Genomic DNA, 18,884 nt, shown 5'->3' with positions numbered 1-18,884 from the left:
TTTTGACAATTATTTGTACTGTACTAGGAAGGTGTTTTTCCAGCTTTGGAAACTGACACACCTTGTATTTTTTGATAAAGGTGTATTAACTAGTGAGCCCAAGCATCTATGGGAGGAAGCAGTCAACAAAAACCCAATACCATCTAGATTTTCTCATATGCATATGTCCATAAAATGCATTATAGACACTTCCTTTGTAATCTGTTCAAATACAGTCTGACACACACATTTTAGTGTCACTCATACAATCTACCAATTAGGGGTGTGAGGGGTGTGTGCGCGTACACACGCCTTTCAAGTTTGAAAAGTGCTAGTTCTGAGGAATAAGTATTGGTTACTTCAATTTCTCTCCACCCAAGTAGAATCAGCACAACACTTTGAACAGTCATTGCTCTAGATCACTAGATAACAATATACTCCATAAGGTGATCTTCCTTTGGCCTTTCTAATTCCTCTCACTCCACCCAACGGGGTAGGATCAGAGGGTCAAAGTCCTGCAATAGCTTTAGTCCTCAGCATGTGTCAGCAGTAACTTTAGAGACACACAATGAGGCTAGTTTAGTACTATCACTGTGAGATAGTATTTGACAGACGGATTAATTAGATCTATAACTCTTTTCAGCCACTCATGTGGTTTCTTTTTAAACAGTGTTCTCACATAGTCAGCATTGAAAAGAGGGGTGGTTACACTTGTAGCCCATGAGCATTGTAGGAATAGCCACTCTATCCTCGAGCATTATAGGAATAGGCACTCTACCCTAAATGCCAGAGAAGGCACAAAAGGTGCATACAATGGTTCAATGAAGCAAAGCAATGAAGTTACATTAGGTCAGGGATGATCAATCTATCCAATATTATGGTTCTCCTACCTTTGGTGGTGACTCAAAGGCTTGCCTTCTCTGTATGTTGCGGGAAAATCCCCTGGAACCTTGCCCTCCTGTTTAATTCAGTCCCTTGCTTTCATCCTTCCATCAGTTTTGATAGAGAATGGGACCTCTTACTGAACTAAAGAGGATTAGACCAGATTCCCGCAATAGAACTCATTGCCTGACAGAATTGAATCAAATTCAACGAGGGGTGTGTGCTCAAATAAACTTTTTATTCATGATAATGAAGGCACAGTACAAGTTTAAAAAAAAGTCTGGCAAGCACTCCGCTCCGAAGGTATGCAGTGGCTAGTTTATGTAGATTTTAAAAAGCAAACAAATCAGTAAATCCTTCAATACATGTCTTTGTAATTAAACAGGTGTTTTCATGTGGTGCCAATTAGCCTTGGACATGAGTTACTATTCGGCCTTTCTGCCCTCCCTACTCTTTATCGGTATCTTCTGGTGCTAGCTCTGTTTCTTTTCCTGCCAAGTGGGGAATTTGTCTCATGCCATTGGCTATATACAGTATCTTTTGTCAGGCTCTGGTATTTGCTACCTCTTGGCCGAGGGCCTCACATCCTTGACTCAAACAATTCATTCTGGCCCACTGGCTTTACATTCTGTTTAGAAGCCTGAACCAAACTTTTATACACTTATTTGTAGACCTGGATTAAACATTTTGTTATCATGCAGTTGCCCCAGGACTGTGGAATGCACATCCTGCTGAGATTAGAGCTGTTCCATCCCTGTTGGCTTTGCAGAAACAACTAAAGACACATCTCTACAGCCAAGCTTCTTAGTTAGTTGGTGTTTTTATGGATATTTTAAAATCAGATGTTTATGTTTTCACTGTTAAATTCTTGGTTTGTTTTATGCTGTAAGCCACCTGGAGACTTTGGCAGTGGGCAGTATACAAATTAAATAAATAAAATAAATAATACTTATTAAAAGCACAATTCTGAATATGAAGTATTTCCTGAATAACGGCATAAGACAACATGATCATAACTATTAGTTTGTTCAGGTAAGAGTAAGTCTCTTGGAAACAAGTTCTGTAGCAGTTTTTCCTTCCCTTGAAGCCCAATCTGTGAGAAAGATTTTTTCCAATCAATTCAGAAGGCAACAAGGGTTTTAAGTCTATCTCTGCAGGCACAGGGACAGTGCGCACAGCTATTGATGCAAGTCAGCCAGCCAGGACTATAATCAAATTAAGGGGAATTCTCAAGGTTTATTTAATTACTAATCTACCACCATGCACTTAAAGTCAGGGTGGATTGATTTAAATCACTAAGAGAAAAACCTGATATGTCAAGTTTCCCACCATACTTCATGTATTCCTTAAACAATTGTGCAAATCTGAACATGAAAACATGTTAGCCTATAGCTCAATACAGCATTTACAATATTCAAGAGGGTATACTAGTATTTTTCTAGATTACTAAATTAGTAAAAAAAGTAAATTAGAAATAGTAAAACACACAGTACTCAATACCTGCTTTTTCACTAATGGATACTTTAGTCATCACACCTGTGTCAAGCTGCCCTGCTTACACTTGATAAATATTCCATTTCTACCCTGGGAATGAATTTCTTCAGGGCATTCCCAGATAGTCTCTTATTCTGAATTATACAAATATGACAAATATTTGACGTATTCGTATTCCAGAAGACACAGCAGTTTTACTGTGGGGAAAATGTAGGGGAATATAAGAAGCTGTGCACTGAATCATGTCTTTTTCTTTTTACTCTGTCTCCTTCCCTATATTGTTTCTGTCTTAACTCCTCTGCTTTGGCCCATCCCGATATTGTCTCCCTATCTTAACTCCTCTGCCTTGGCTCATCCACAACCACCACCCCACCCTTCTACTCATCCTGTGTTTGCACATGTGACTCTAGTCTGCTACAGAACAAACTGAAAGTCCAGAAGTGTCCAAAAAAAGAGTTGGTAGTTACTGGGCTGTGTCGGGCAGACTAGAGCCATTTTCATTAAATGAATGCTCGTGATCAATTGGAGAGAGAGCATGAGAGAGCCATGAATTCATTAAAAGACTGAAAGTATAGGTGTAACATGTATAAGAATTGCCTCTAGGCAGACAATATCAGATACACAGCATTTTAGTACTCAATTAGTTCATTCCTTGCCACAGTTTCATCTGTACAAATCCATGCCCATCCTCAGTTATGACAGAATCCTTATTTATCTATTTTATGTACCTCTTTCCTTAACTAGGAAGTTACAGTACAGATCAGTATTGCACAAGTTACAAAGGAGGACCTAACTCCTGCACCTTTAATAATATTACCTCTAGCATAACTAGTTACACCTGTTAAAATTCCCTCTTCTACACAACTACTGTACTGAAGATGGAGGACAGGCTACTTTTAAGATTGTGTACATTCTAATTTTACTGCAGTTCCTTTATATCCTACTTTTCAGCCTTACAGGATGGAAGCAGTGCTTCCCTCACAATGAACAGATCCAAATAATTCCACTCAACACTACAGTCTCTAACACTAAAGTTATAGCACTCAAGTTACTACCATGCCTACCGTGTTGAGAGAGTAGAAAGATAGGACATACATCTCCACCCAGAAAGGCACCAGACTTGAAGTTAGCCAACAGCAAGTAGAATTGCTTCTAGGCAGGCATAGCAGTTTCTGAACACTGGAAAAATTCAATCAGTCTTTATTATGGTCTTTGACCAGCATAAAGTAGATTACATTAGAGCAGCATTAAAACAGGCTATGCCCAGAACTGTGAGTATAAAGGCTAAAAGCTTTATACTGTTATACTGCTACTATGGTGAGCTATCTTAAACTGCAGTTAAAACAGATAAAATTAGTATTAAAAGGGTAATCAAATCAAATGGGTGAGACTATATAAAAGCTTTAAGTGGTTAAAGTCTTAAAATCTGGACATCTTTAGTCATCTGTAAAGCTGTAAAACTATAAAAATGCTATATAAAATGCTAAAACTAAACTGTGAGGCCATGAACTGTGTCAGGCCTGCTTAGATCTTGCTGCCTGTCAGGACCTGACCAATTTTACACATTGTCATGCAGAACTTGGCAACATTATGTGTGATAAAAGGGTTGGAGTAAGAGCAGAGAAGACATGTAGAACTGGCTTGAGCGACCTGTGGACTTGCTTTATAGAGGAAGGCTGAGGGCGATACGACTGTGTCCCTACAGAATGGGCATGCTCTGTTTTTTCAACTCGTCCAGAATCACAGGGGCACAAGTGTTCCAAGGAGGCAGTCTTCCTATATCTGCCTTCAAGCACAGCTGAAGGGAGTGCACCACAGTGGGCCAGGGTAAAGGCCATTCTGTGTTTTGTGGCTTCCAGCTGCGTGAGGTATATAGCGGGAGATGCAATGTATCTTAGCCTTTCATTGATGAGGAAGTTTGGGAACCTGCCTAAATCGGTTTGGCGCTCTATGTCCAGTATGTGTTGTCTGAGGAATGTTTTTGCCTGTTCATAGCCCATAGAAAGAAAGAGGGGAGGGGAAAGTCCCAGGGACGACATTTTTGTCAGAAGTGTCTGTTTTCAGGTGGACTGGTAGTTTTCCTCTAGTGTTAAGGGGGCTAGTTTATTTTGAAGGTATTAACATCTTCAAGTATGACAATTAAAGGGAAAACCTTAGTAGTTTTTGCCTGAAAGGAAAACTAATTTAGCATAGCAAAGGAAAAAGCTGTAGTTAGGGATGTGCATGGAACTGGCTCCCTTCGAGCTGATGGCAGGGCAGGGGTGGCTTCAAGATCGGGGGGAGGGTGCACTGACCCCCCCCGCCGCATTTCCCCCTCCGGCGCTAAATAGTTCAACAGGATGGAACTATCCGGCCGAACTATACTTCCTCCCTGCCCCGTTGTCTCCCTGACCAGAAGTGCTGTGCGCAAATGTCGCAACTTGCACCCACCCACAACACACACACAGAGCACTTCCGGTCAGGGAGACAACAGCGTGGCAAGGAGGTACGCTGCCGCCCCACCAAACTATTTATCCACAGAGCACCAGAGCGGGTAGCGCAGTGGGGGGGGCACAAAGTGCACCCTCCCCCATCCTTAAAGCCACCCCCACGTTTGAACTGGTTCAAACACGGGAGTTCAGAACCTATTCCGTGTTCTAAGAATAGAACGCCAAACAGGTTCGTGCACATCCCTAGCTGTACTCTGGCCAATAACATGCCCTTCACAAGAGCTATACTTTTGCTTGTTCTCATAACCAAATTTAAGCAGGAAAATGTTAGTAGTCTATCAGTCCAAGCCTGCAGCCTTTGTTTTATCTCCTCATGCCCCCAACAATCTACAACCAACTTCATACTTGTGCTAGTCTCTTGTACCTTCTGTAGCTTCAACCCCTCACCAACACTTGCCCCTCCATCCACTTTATTTCTCTTCCAGAGGCAGGGGCATAACTACTATTAGGCAAGGGGAGGCGGCTGCCTGGGGGCCCCCACGCCTCAAGGCCCCCCCCAGAGGCAAGTCACATGACTATATATTGTGAAGAGTGTGTGTGTGTCTCAGCGAGGGGCCCATTTCACAATTTTGTCTCTGGGCCCACTCCAGCTTTGTTACGCCCCTGTCCAGAGGCCATCTGTCAGCATCCTTTCCCCATTTCTTGTTTTATGAAAGTGGTCTGGATCATGATACTCTGCTTGAAATCCTTCCTGCTCCAAACAAGAAAGCCAATTTCTTTAGAACTTTTTTAAGGAAGCAATGAAAGCGTTAAAAGCAGTCATTTTTAATTTGATAGTCCCTAGAAATGTGACTATTGAATTTGAGCATTCTTCACATTCAATACAGATGTGACCTTAAAAATGGTTGCCAATGGCTCTCCAAAAAGGGAGCCTGTATGTCTGATCACTACAGTGCACTAAAGTTGCAACTCTCTGCACACTTACACGGGACTAAGGCCCACTTAAATCAGGGAGACTTCTGAATAGACCTACATATTACTGCACTGTGAGGTATTTCTAATATATTACCCACTGTGAGGTATTTCTATGCATTTAGACACACAAATTCCATGGGTTTTAACTGCCCAACTGTTTAGTATTGAGCTACAAGTGTGTGCACAAGTGCTAACTTTCCAACAAGCCCTAACACAGGCTATATGGGGAATTCTAAAACTGATTTAAACATCTCTTGTGAAAATAAGCCTTAAAAACATGCTGCAGGTTAAAGATGAAGCCTGCAGCTTCAGTGATAGAATTTTGAAAACTGTTGCTTAGAACTTACTCTACAGTTTTCTTGACATCACAATTACAGAAGGAAAATGAAGAGAAGTTTGATTTATCATCAAGCCTTAGAAAGTACTGACAACTACTATTATTATTTATATACTGCTTTTCAACAAAAGTTCCCAAAGCTGTTTACATAAATAAATATGGTTTCCAGCTCCCAAAGGGCTCACCCACTAAAAAGAAACAAAGGTAGACACCAACAGCATCCACAAGAGGGATGCCGTGCTGGGGCTGGATAGGGCCAACAAGTACTGACAACGCAATTAGCAAGATCCATGTGAGAATTTCAACAATAACTGGGCATAAAGTGCCCTTTTGCATTAAAAAAAAACATGAACTCAGCCCTTACATGCCAATTTTGTGCACTGTTAGAAGCAGCAGCCAAAAATCGATATCAAATAGCTTTATTAGAGACCTCCCCTTCAGTCGGAAAATAAAACTATAGGTTTTACTAGAGTGAATTACTAGGAGTCCTTCTGAAAAGCATATATATATATGTTCCAATTATCAACCTTGTCTGAATTTTAAGTAACACAGACAAAGATGGAGGCGGGGAGGCTAGCTTGAACAGTGTTCCTCTTATATGAGCAGCCATAAAGCTATAGCAGGCCAAATCACTGGCTTACGTCCGAAAGGAAAAAAACCAGACCAACTGTACCATTTGGACAAATCAGCATCCAGCTATAGAACGGTGAATAGCACTCATATTTGTGATTAGCCTAGGTTAGTTGTCTAAACCTCCCCCTCCCTTGTTGTAATGATGTCCAGACATTATTCACACTTTGAACTCAGCTGTGCTATGAAGACACACAACAAAACCACCCACAGACAGCATGGAGCAATTCAGACTGGAAATGAAAGTCGAGTCTTCTTTAAGTTACAAATCCTTTCCTGTAACTGAATAAAGCCGATAATCTGTAAACTTCAGCTACAACAGACTATATAATACAAAACCCTCCCATCTACAGTTCTCTGCGAACACCAACTCTCTTAGTCCAAAAAGAATAGGATAACTAGGAAATGAAGGATATAGGTCACCTACCAGCAGTTTCACTTCCTGAACAATGTGACCTTCCAGTCAAGTATTCAGAGTACGCCTTCCCCATTCACTAAGTTCACCATCTAGAATCTGCCCCCTTTCTCCACACTGATCTCCGTCCCACTCTTGTGCCTAGCATAAGTGTTGCACACACCACCACCACCCTACAGAAACTCAGCTATCCAGAACTCCCCCAGTGCTTTGTTTAACCCTTCCTCCACTTCTGGATACTCATCTTTCTGCCAATACATCACATGCATTCCAGACAAAAACCCTAACAAAAGCAGGTCCACAAACCTTCTCTACAGCTATTCATTTCTAAGGGAGAAATAACCAAGCCTTTCTTGGAAGGTTATACCTTCTAACCTGCTATTTCCTTAATTAACGATGTGTGGTGCCCACCTGAGGATACTCGATGGGGGGCAGAGTGGGGGGATGCTGTTCTGTATCACAGTCTTCTTTTTTAGAACTTCAGATACTCCAGAACTGGCATCTGGTACTAGGTAAGGAGTTCCAGGGCTGATCCCAATTAAGCTCTAACCCCACAACCACCTAGATCCTCAGCACAGGTCTGTGTGGCTACCCTAGAAGTTGGGGGGTGGGAGGGCATTAGTCCTAAGTGCAAGCAACATTCAGTTATTTAAAAATTGTATAAAAGAACTGCGGGGCAGAAAGAATTAGGGGGCAGGCCCGCCCTAGCCACCCCCACTCACCTACAGGTCTGTCTCTGAGACCCACCCCTGCAACACTTACTCCAAACAAGCACTTCACAAAAAGTCCACTGTCCAGAGGTACTCTGCCACAGGAACATCCAAGCACCAAACCAAAACAGGGATCATCCAGTACAGTAGTTAATTTCAAAAGAAAAAAAGATTTGAAGGCGCAGGCCTGCCCGAAGTCACACCCTCCGAAGTGGGGCCCAAGGCTTCCTAACAGCCACATGCTAAGGTGGCAACTGGCGAGAGACCTGCACTCTTCCCTTGCTCAGAGGCACGCCGGTTATTTCCCGCGTCCTAGACTGAGGTCCCAACATTGCAAACAGGTGCTGGCGCTGGAGCTCCCTGCAGCTCGTCAGAATCGCGTGCCTCAGAGTCTCCCCCGCTGCGGTCGATCCAGAGCTCTCCCTGCTCATTCCAGCGATACAGCCTCGATCTCCCTCCCCCGCCCGCCACCCCACCCGCTGCTCACCTGTCCGCCTCCCTCTCCCCGCACTGCCATGTGGAATCCCAGAAGACTCCTTCGCTCCCGTGTTACCCCCAGCAGCAGCCTTAGGCCCAAGCGGGCGCTGCTCTCGCCGAGGCCGGAGGTCTCCTCCTCCCAGCAGCCCCAGAGCGAGAGACAAGCAGGCGGACTCCCGAAGCCTCAGCCCGGGCTCTACTGCAGCCGCAGGGAGGGCTGCAGTTGCCTGTCTGCGGCCGGCCGGTCTGTCGCTCCAGTTGCTCGCCCGCCCAGAGGACAACTCGAGCTCCGTCCCGTTTACCTCATCTGCAGCAACTCATGGCATCGCATGGCACGACGCTGCCCCGGAGCTGGGTGCCTGGTGGGGCGGCTCCCTCCTTGACGGCTCAGCTCCCGGGTTCGGCGCGTCGTTACCAGCCCAAGCCAAGCAGCAACCGTGGGAAGAGAAGCGACAGGGGCTGACAGAGGCAGCCCATGCAGCCCCGCCCGACTATGGGCTGGGTCTGCGAGGAAGGCCGGCTTTCTGGTTAAAGGCACAGAGGCCAGGAAGAGAAGCAAAAGGATGGGCACTGAGCCAGGACTGCCGCCGCCGCCGCCGCCACTTTTACGCTTTCTGGCATCATCATCTGGGCTGTAAATTCCCGAGGCTCAGCCCCAGGATCTCTTTAGAATACTAGTGGTTGTTCAGTAGTGCTGGAAAATGTGATGGTTATGTTTTAAGGCGCTTCTAAGCATATGAAGAGTGCATCATCACCACTGAGAAACTTCAGCTGGAAAATACATCTGGGATAAAGGTGCGAGAGTTTTCAGCACAACCCACCGACACAGCCTTTACAAGTTAGGCTCTGTCTGGCGTAGCTGCAACGGTGCAACCGTCCCCAACCCAACCATTTTCTTCCTCGGCAACAATTGCTACTAGCTCGGGACGGGACTAGCCCAGTATAAGAAGCATAACTAATTTGCAGTTGTAGGACCTGTGTGGAGTGATACTCACCAAAGGCATTTGGTATCTATGTTGGACTAGTAGCAAAACCAGTGTTGCCAGATTAAAAATAATGAAAGAAGAGAAGGACTCGTTCGTGCTCTCCACCCGTGTCTGTTTTGTCACTGGGAATCTTGTTTGTTTGTTTGTTTGTTCGATTTCTATACCACCCTTCCAAAAATGGCTCAGGGCGGTTTACACGGAGAAATAACAAACAAATAAGATGGAACCCTCTCCCCGAAGAGCTCACAATCTAAAAAGAAACATAAAATAGACACCAGCAACAGTCACTGGAGGTACTGTGCTGGTGGTGGATAGTTACTGGGATGTATTAATTTGCACCTAATACTGGAATTTACCTTTCAATTGAATCTATTCCAGTTACTGCCTTTTTCTAGTAAGCTTCCTGTGCCTTTAATAGAAATTCAACAGGTGCTCTTCCTGACACAGAACTGGGATTTGTGTGTGTGTGGCGGGGGGTGGGACTCAGTATGTCTGCCTCACCTGGAAAATCGATTTCACAACCTTTTCAGTATATTCTGCATTTTGAAATCTGGAACATTTAGTATTTGGGAATGGGCTGTGACAATAATGGGAAAGTTATATTTGTTATAGATTCTTACTGAAAAGATATGCTCATGGAAGTAATTTTACTTCCCAGTGGAGTTAACTACCATACTCCAAAGCCTTTTTTTTTTTTCATTTACAGTGCAAAAATCAGTCTCGTGGTATTCAGCAGGGCAGACCTACTCCTATATAAGTGTGCACAAGACTGGAGCTCCTGGGCTCATGAAATCTACTGGTCTGCTTGTCTGTGACAAGTTAAAAAGTATGCCTGACAAGTAATGTGCCAACACAACTCAACAAGTAAAAAATTAGAACAGAGCCAACATTTATTGACCCCTGTGAAGCCCTATTTCTCTATTTCGTATTAGAAGGGATGGAGATTACTAAAGATTCAAGCCAACATTTTTCTTATTATTATTTGTGTATTTTAGAACTATATAGAATGTGAGCTGGTGTGGCCAGGGGACAAGGCCCTGGATGTGAGTTCAAATCTTTCCTCAACAAAGCACACACTGAGGCGAGTCTCACAATCAGTGAGACCCACCTTAAGTGTGTTTGCAGGGAGAGTGGGCTTAACCCACTCTCCACACAGACAATCAGTCATGCAGCCCTGGACGGCTGGATCGGCTGCCCACACAATTGCCAGCTCCGTGACGGAGTGGCGAGGGCTATGGGGATCGGGGGCCGTGCAGCCCTCAGAAGTTCCAGGATGCCCCACAGGGCATCCTGGAGAGACCCCCAAGCTGGGGCGGCTGCTTGCAGCCTCCTGATCGGGGGTCTCCTCTTGTGTTGCCGCGGCACGGAGCCACACCATGGCAATACACAATCAAAACACCGAGGTTAACGGAGCGCTTGCTCCATTAACCTTGGCTAAGGGGAGGGGGAATTACGGAGTTTTGCTGCCGGGAGCCACACGGCTCCCGTTGCAGCACACAATCGGTAAAAAGTGGGCTAGGCTCCCTTAGCCTGCTTTTTGCTGATCGTGAGAATCGCCTCACTGAGTTACTTTGAGCAATGAGATGTTGATGGTGTTATTATTTAAAGCTATTTGATGTTGATGGTTTTACTATTTAAAGATCTTGCCCAATTAAAGAAAACTTAGCTGATTAATCATGAGGTTTAATCAATTAAACTAGTTAATTATATTTGCAAACACTTGCATGTGAATAAGAAAATAGTTATGAAGAAAAAACATCTGTTTTTGTATCATGCACATATACACCACAGTAGGCACCATCTTAGAAGAGGCCTTCTCTTGTGTGTGAAAGAAAAGAGGTATGCCAAGTGAAGTTCTTTGAAGCACTTTTATTACAAATAATTTTTAAAAATTGCTGCCCAATGGGGACATCTTTTTAATTGATCAAAAGGTAATATATTGACAAACTGCTGCAGCCCTATTATTATTATTATTATCAATGTATCACCATCAGCATATGTGGCACTATACGTGGTAACTAGGGTTGCCATATTCTGGCTTTCCAAATCTGGGCACCTAATTTGCATATTATGTAAACTGGCTTGAACATAATTTTTGAGCTGAATAGTGACTGCATGTTTTGCTCCACAACTCTGCTTCTACAAGGACTAGAGCTTAGCACTTTAAAAAAAAGAAGAAGAAGAAAGCTGGAATCCGGGTGAATCTGGGTGGACTAAGCAATCTGGGTGAGATGCTTAAAAACCAGGTGAAGCCTGAAATTCCGGGGGGCATAGCAATCCTAGTGGTAACCTACAAAAGACAGGTCTGCTGCAAAGAACTTACAATCTAAATTTACACTATGAGAGAGAGAGTGGAAGAAAGAGATAAGGATAATGGGGGTGATGTGAACAAATGTAGTTATGCATAGTTATGATTTGGTACAGAGGTAATTTGTCAGCCCCATTAAAAAAGAATGTTAATCACCTCTAGTCATGCTTGTAAGCTGGAGGAACTCCTAGACCCCTAAATCCTCCCATCTAACCCCAAGGATAGCTACCAAGGGCAGTGTTCTCTATTTTTTTTTATTTTTAATCTATGTGTGGAATAAGTTTTGTTCTGGGCAGCAGTATCAAGGCAGTGTGTGTGCACGTGCATTCAGAATGGGGCCTTCCTGATTCAACTTGAGCAGGATCTAAAATTAACTGAGCGAACATCAAAAAGCTTGTGTGCATGCACACGTACACACTTTAGAGGGAACAACACTGTCAAGGGCCTCTCTCCCACACACTACAAATCCCTTCTAGCTGGGCAGAAGCATCTTTTAAACTGAGGGCTCCAGAGTTAGTGCCAGGTTGCAAGCGTTGGGTCCCTGGGGCAAAGTTCTGCAATGTCTTCTAATGTTTGCATATATTGCTTTGACAAATCTGTACATTTTCTCAGATCTGCACATGCTTTTGGGTGCACCAGGCTCCATGCAATGAATAATTACAACCACCCTCACTCCACTTCAAGGATATCTATCAAATTACTTGCTACATTAGCATTACCAGGGACTTTGGAGGTGGTAAAGTACCTCTGAACATATGCAAATTAAAAATACCTCACTTCAGAACCATCAAGTCAGGTGCTTCTTCTTCAGCTAAACACAGGGTAAAAAGTAAAGTGTGCCGTCAAGTCAGTTTCAACTCCTGGTGCCCACAGAGCCATGTAGTTTTCTTTGGTAGAATACGGGAGGGGTTTACCTTTGCATCCTCCCATGCAGTATGAGATGATACCTTTCAGCATCTTCCTATAGCAATAACAATAGCACTTACATTTATATACCGCTCTATAGCCGGAGCTCTCTAAGCGGTTTACAATGATTTAGCATATTCCCCCCAACATTCTGGGTACTCATTTTACCGACCTCGGAAGGATGGAAGGCTGAGTCAACCCTGAGCCCCTGGTCAGGATCAAACTTGTAACCTTCTGGTTACAGGGCAGCAGTTTTACCACTGCACCACCAGGGGCTCATATCACTGCTGCCTGATATAGTACCAGAGGGGATTCGAACCAGCAACTTTCTGCTTGTTAGTCAAGCATTTCCCCGCTGTGCCACGGAAGCACCCCTGTGCTGCTGCTCTTAATGAGTACAATCATTCTCTATTTCACCTTTCTTTGACCATCTGAACTTTAAGTTGAAAAGGATGGTGAAGTAGCAAATATCTACAGCTAGTACAAAAATGGAACATGTAATATTATTTCCTCGAAGAACAATAAACAAGGATAGTAAATGCCACCTTTTTCAGGATGAACATTCATAGTGTAGTATGTGAGCTTTAGAGTTATGCAGAACTTTTTATCAGAGGCGTTTTTCATACAGCAGGCTTTACCACGGGTTTACTGCTAGTTCAAAGTTGCCCCACAAAACTGATGCAAAAAGTGGAATTGTTTACCTTGGATATAAACTGGGCTACACTCTAGTGCACAATGAAAAACCCAAATCGTGTGTGACATGCTCCTCAAGAGCTCACAGGGACTTTGGGATAAATCTGGCTGATGTGAACACACACCCTCCATTCCAGAGGAGATGCAAGCTAAAACATCAAAACGCCAGAGTGGATACAATTTAAGAATATAACTTGAGGAAGAGAGAGAACAGGGGTTTCCTGATGGAAGGTGTATTAATTTCGTCTCGGTCTGTGGTCTCAGTCTTAAGATGACAGTAGGTGACAATAGAAGTAGTTCATGCAGCCAAGTAAGAACGGCTTCTTATTTATTTAAAACATGTCTATTCATAACCAAACAATACAAGATTAACTTGTGTTAGAGGTCTCAAATTAGTATTACACTGAGACATGCTGGGCCAAGATACTAATTAGGAGAGGGATCTATAAATGTCTACTCAAAAGTAAGTCAATTTCATTAGGGATTATTTCTGGGAAAGTATGTTCTCAGAATCTCATATGGAAATACAAAACCAGCACTTATAAAACTCTGCCTCTAATATTTGCTTGTACCTGCTTCAGGGCTCACCAGGCCTTAGAACCAGAACCTGGATTTAATGCTATGGTACAGTAACAATTATATTGCTTTATTGTCTATGAGTTGCCCTGAGTAGTATTGTACTGGAGGAGCAGGATACAAATATTTTAAATAATATAATAACTTCAGAGCATAAGTAGTGTGTCCACTAGGCTAACTATAACAGTTATGTTCAAAGAGATTCTCTGCATTTTTTGAACTCAGTCACCACAACCACCACTTGTTTTCTCCTCCCAGTACATATCTGGTGGCTGTGCTGACCTCTGAAGTTGAGACAAAGTTGATGGAGGAGGACTGCAGTGCTAATTTTTCTCTCTGTCTTTGCTTGAGAAGAGCAAAGAGGGGGCACGTTGCTCTCTGGATAATTGCATCTGTGGATAATTTGAATACCCTTGGGCTGTGTTCAGATGGTTTGAGAGTTAGGAGTCTTCTCTGGATCTCAACCCTTTTTGGCTAGCCATACAATCTTCTTCAGAGGATCCAGATCAGGAGCAACTAGTTCTTCCTGCTTCAAGACTGACTGTCTCGAGTGATGACTGGCTGGATTTTATTATTGTTTCACTGAGTATGGTTTTTACTTTCATACACTGTTTTGGGCACCTCAGTAGAAAAGCAGTTATGGCATTTTAATCTTATATCTATTTCCAAAAGAACTGAAAATGTTATGATCCTTATGGACAAGTAACTGGAGTAGTGCAGGCAAGTGGGAAGAGACACCCGAGCAGACTCAGGGTGACCTGCAGATATGTTGGTGTTCAAAACATCTGAAGAAGAAAAAAATTAAGGAGGCCAAAATCTGGCACAGCGCTGCTCATCTAGGAACACAGTCCATGCTCCCAGCAATATTTGAAGGATCGTCTGGGGGGAAGGGAAGGTTTTGCAGCCTTCCCCGCTGCTCATGTGAATAGCTTCAATGTATGCTAGTACGTATAGCACACCTAAGTCAACTGGTCAATGGGCTTGAATACATTGAACCTTGTGTTGCATTGTAATCTGCCTCAAGCTAAATCATGTTGTTTTAGCTGCTGGCCAACCATTCCTTGTTAGGCAAATGACTGAATAATGGTCTAGAATGGTCTGTTGGTGATCTTTTTAGTGGGAGGTAATTGTTATGAGATGGTTTTCTGATGTGGGAAATGTGTGTGCTTCAGTGAAATGCCCATCAGAATTGAGAGATGGTGGCACACCCTCAAAGGGGAGGGGGAATATGTAAGGTGTGTGTAAGTGACTGAGAGTATGGAAAAACACAGTCTAGCACTTTCCAGGTCACCTTAAGTGGCACAGTGGGGAAATGCTAACAAGCAGAAGGTTGCCATTTCAAATCCCCACTGTTATGTGAAACACCTACATTAGGCCTCAGTGATATAGGAAGATGCTGAAAAGCATCCTCTCATACTGTGCAGGAGAAGGCAATGGTAAACCCCTCCTGTATTCTACCAAAGAAAAACACAGGGCTCTGTGGGTTCCAGGAGTTGAAAGAGACTTGACAGCACACTTTTCCTTTAGCACTTTCCAGAGAGGCAGACAGAGTGGAAAGTACTTTGGGGTGCAAGGTGGCTGATTTGATGTTTTGACATTCTGCGAAATGTCTCATCATTTCCATTTAAGCTCTGCTTTGTAAATAAAGAAATATATGACCAAAAAAGTATGGACCTGCAACAACACGTTGCAGTATATCCCTGGTATGCATGTGTTACTGAGCCGATGCCTGCATGTGTGGTGAAAGCGTTAGGCAATTTTCCCCTCAAAAACAGAAGGGGTTGTGATATCTTGAGGGAGTATTCTTTAAACAGAGAAATTTCCCACTCTTTTTGTTCAAGTCCTCTTTTCTCCATCTGTTCACCACTGAGTTCCTTTAGCTCCACCCACTAGTTGTCTGTTAACTGCCTTTGGGATCTGTGAATATTCTGCTCCATTGAGTTACATGGGACAATTTTGAAATTCTGAGTAGATATAAAGTTCAGCATGTGTGTGCTTTTCCTCATTCATCATTTGCAAGGCAAATCTTCTCTCAGAAATTCTATTGTGCTGTAACCTGGAGGTACCAAATGGATTCCAAAATAAGATCTTATTTCCATATTCTGGCCTCAGCCTGCTAGAAGCCCTGCAGCAGAGGGCAAGACCACCTGCTTTCCAGACAGCCCCCAAGGTGAGAAGCTGGTGTTGGCTGTCAGTTGTTGCTGCTGTTGAGGGCCTGCCTGCAGGAGAAAGAGGGGGTGAGACCACCTGCCAGCCCCCTGCTTGACCTGTGGGATTGTGGCCTCTTGCTGTGGCTGCTCTGTGGGGAGTCTGTGCAGGATTGGGGCCCAGGAGTGACTCAGCACTCCCTGCATACCATCTGACCAAAGTGGCCATCTCTGGGTCTATAAAGGGACACTGCTTGTGGCAGTGGGCCTGCCACCAAAGGAGTGACACCCAAGGGGATTGCCCCTTTGGGGGAGCCACCTCGGGGGACAGCTAGGGCGAAGGCCAGGTTTCCTGGCCCAAGAATTCACATGTGGGTGGGTTTTTAATAATGTGGCTTCTGTTTTAATTAGCCCTGGGTGATTTTGTTTTAATTTAGTCCTGTTTATAATGTGCCTGGGATTATCTGGAGAAGGGGAGACAGTGGATGTATCCACTGATTATGGGGAGGCAATTCTGGTGGTGATGGGGAACAGAAGAAGTAACATTGGTAGGTCAGTGGGCCATTACAGGGGAAAGGGAATTGGAAATCTAATAGCTGTTTCCCCTTCCAGCTGTCCTGCCAGCTCTTTGACCTTGGAGAGCAGTGCCAACCACCCTTGGAACCTCGCCTTGCTCCTTTGTAATGCCAGATCAGTACAGAACAAATCAGAAACCATCCATGATCTGATTCTGGATGAAGGTGCTGACCTGGTATGTATTACAGAGACCTGGCTGGGGGGCAGGGGCTGGTGTCCCGGTCTGGTCCCAGCTTCTCCCTCCAGGGTACTTTATTGAGGAGCAGGGGAGAGGACGTGGGCGGGGAGGTGGAGTGGCTGTGGTCTATAAGAACAATATCTCCCTTACCAGGATCCCTGCTGAAGTGTCAGACCATATAAAATGTGTGTACTTAAGTGTGGGGAGCAAAGATAGAATGAGACTTCTGCTGGTGTACCAATCGCCTTACTGCTCAATAGAGTCTCTAACTGAGCTGATGGACTAGGTCTCGGGCTTGGTGTTAAGAGTCCCTCAGGCTTGTTGTGGTGGTGGGGGATTTCAATGTTCATTTGGGACCAATCTGTCTGGGGTGGCTCAGGAGTTCATAGCAGCCATGACAACTATGGGCCTATCCCAAGTAGTCTCAGGATCGACACACGTTGCTGGTCACACACTTGGTCTTTCACTCCAATCAGGGTGGTCTTCTGTGGGTGGGGAATCCTGTGATTTCCCCATTGTCATGGATAGACCACCATCTGATTATTGTTGGACTCACAATCACTTCCCACCTTCGCAGAGGTGAGGGATCTATTAGGATGGTTTGCCCGAGAAGGTTATTGGATCCAATAAGATTTCAAGAAGCCTTGGAGGGATTTAGTGTTGGCTCTGCCGGTGATCCTGTTGATGCCCTGGTGGAGAACTGGAACAGCAAACTTACCGGGGCAGTAGACATGATCACTCCTAAGCGTCCTCTCCAACTTGCTTCAAAACTGGCCTCTTGGTATACAGAAGAACTACGGGGGCTAGAGCTGTGAGGTAGATGACTGCAGTACAAGAGGAGAAAGACTCGACTCGAATCAAACAGATTGCAACATAGAGCGCATTTGAAGATATATGCTCAGGCAATACGAGCGGTAAAAAAGCAATTATTTTCTACCCATATTGCACCTGCAAGTCCATGTCCAGTGGAGTTGTTCAGGGTTGTGAAAGAGCTAGTATATGCCCCTCCTCCCTTGAATCAGAATCTGGAACCATCGATTACCCACTGTGACGTGTTTAATGAATTCTTTGTGGGGGAAAATCTCTCGTATTTGGGCCAACTTAGACTCCATCTCCACAATTAGTTCAGTGTCTGATGTGGAGGTGTCAAACAACTCCTCTTGTGTGGTTAGGTTGGATCAGTTCCAGTTTCTGACTCCTGAGAATCTGGACAAGCTGATTGGAATGGTGTGGCCCACCACCTGTCCTCTTGACCCCTGCATGACATGGCTTGTACTATCTGGCAGGGGGGTTGTTGTAGAAGGCCTGGTAGAGATTATACATGCTTCTCTGAGGGAAAGTAGGCTGCCTCCTTGTCTTAAGGAGGCAATTATTAGACCACTTTGAAAGAAGCCTACCTTGGATCCCTCAGAGCTGAGCAACTACAGGCCTATCTGCAACCTTCCATGACTGGGCAAGGTAATTGAGAGATAGTGGCCTACCAGCTCCAGGCGGTCTTGGAGGAAATTGATTATCTGGACCCATTTCAGACTGGCTTTTGGGCAGGCTATGGAGGAAGACTGCCCTGGTCGGCCTGATGGATGATCTCCAGTTGGGAATCGACAGAGGAAGTGTGACTCTGTTGGTCCTTTTGGATCTCTCGGCGGCTTTTGATTTTGACCGTAGTATCCTTCTGGAGTGTCTGAGGGGGTTGGGAGTGGGAGGCACTGCTTTGCGGTGGTTCAGCTCCTACCTCTCGGGCAGATTCCAGATGGTGTCCCTTGGAGACTGTTCTTCAAAATCTGAACTTTTGTATGGTGTTTCTCAGGGCTCCATATTGTCTCAGATGTTGTTTAACATCTACATGAAACCGCTGGGAGAGATCATCAGGAGATTTGGTGCAGTGTGCTATCAGTATGCTGATGACACCCAAATCTGTTTCTCCATGTCAACGTCATTGAGATGTTGACATGTTAACCCCTGCTAACTTGGCAAAGAGGCACCTTTTAATGCGGTGATTCTCTTTATTTAGCAGGGGGAGAGTAACTAGCCCTATCCACCCTCAGCACAGTACCTCCAGTGACTGTTGCTGGTGTCTATCTTATGTTTCTTTTTAGATTGTGAGCCTTTTGGGGACAGGGATCCATCTTATTTATTTATTATTTCTCTGTGTAAACCACCCTGAGCCATTTTTGGAAGGGTGATAT

The 18,884-nt window shown here is 44.3% G+C and overlaps 1 protein-coding gene across 5 annotated transcripts in view; it reads right to left on the bottom strand.

Annotated features, from left to right (window-relative positions):
* Nucleotides 1–18,884, bottom strand: part of TEX2 (testis expressed 2) — a 165,930-nt gene that overhangs the window by 113,508 nt on the left and 33,538 nt on the right. The window contains exon 1 of one of the 5 annotated variants that reach the window (XM_053293664.1): nucleotides 8,631–8,841. The exons of 3 other annotated variants lie outside the window; for them this stretch is intronic. The gene's annotated coding sequence lies outside the window, so the exon portion shown is untranslated. Of the gene's footprint in view, nucleotides 1–8,338; nucleotides 8,574–8,630; nucleotides 8,842–18,884 lie in introns of those variants that run through there. One more of the 5 variants, XM_053293667.1, reaches the window with a different exon arrangement.

The sequence above is a fragment of the Hemicordylus capensis genome, chromosome 2 (genome assembly GCF_027244095.1).
Source record: "Hemicordylus capensis ecotype Gifberg chromosome 2, rHemCap1.1.pri, whole genome shotgun sequence".
In the NCBI taxonomy this organism is placed as follows: domain Eukaryota; kingdom Metazoa; phylum Chordata; class Lepidosauria; order Squamata; family Cordylidae; genus Hemicordylus; species Hemicordylus capensis.
This window is presented reverse-complemented; position numbering and strand designations above follow the sequence as displayed.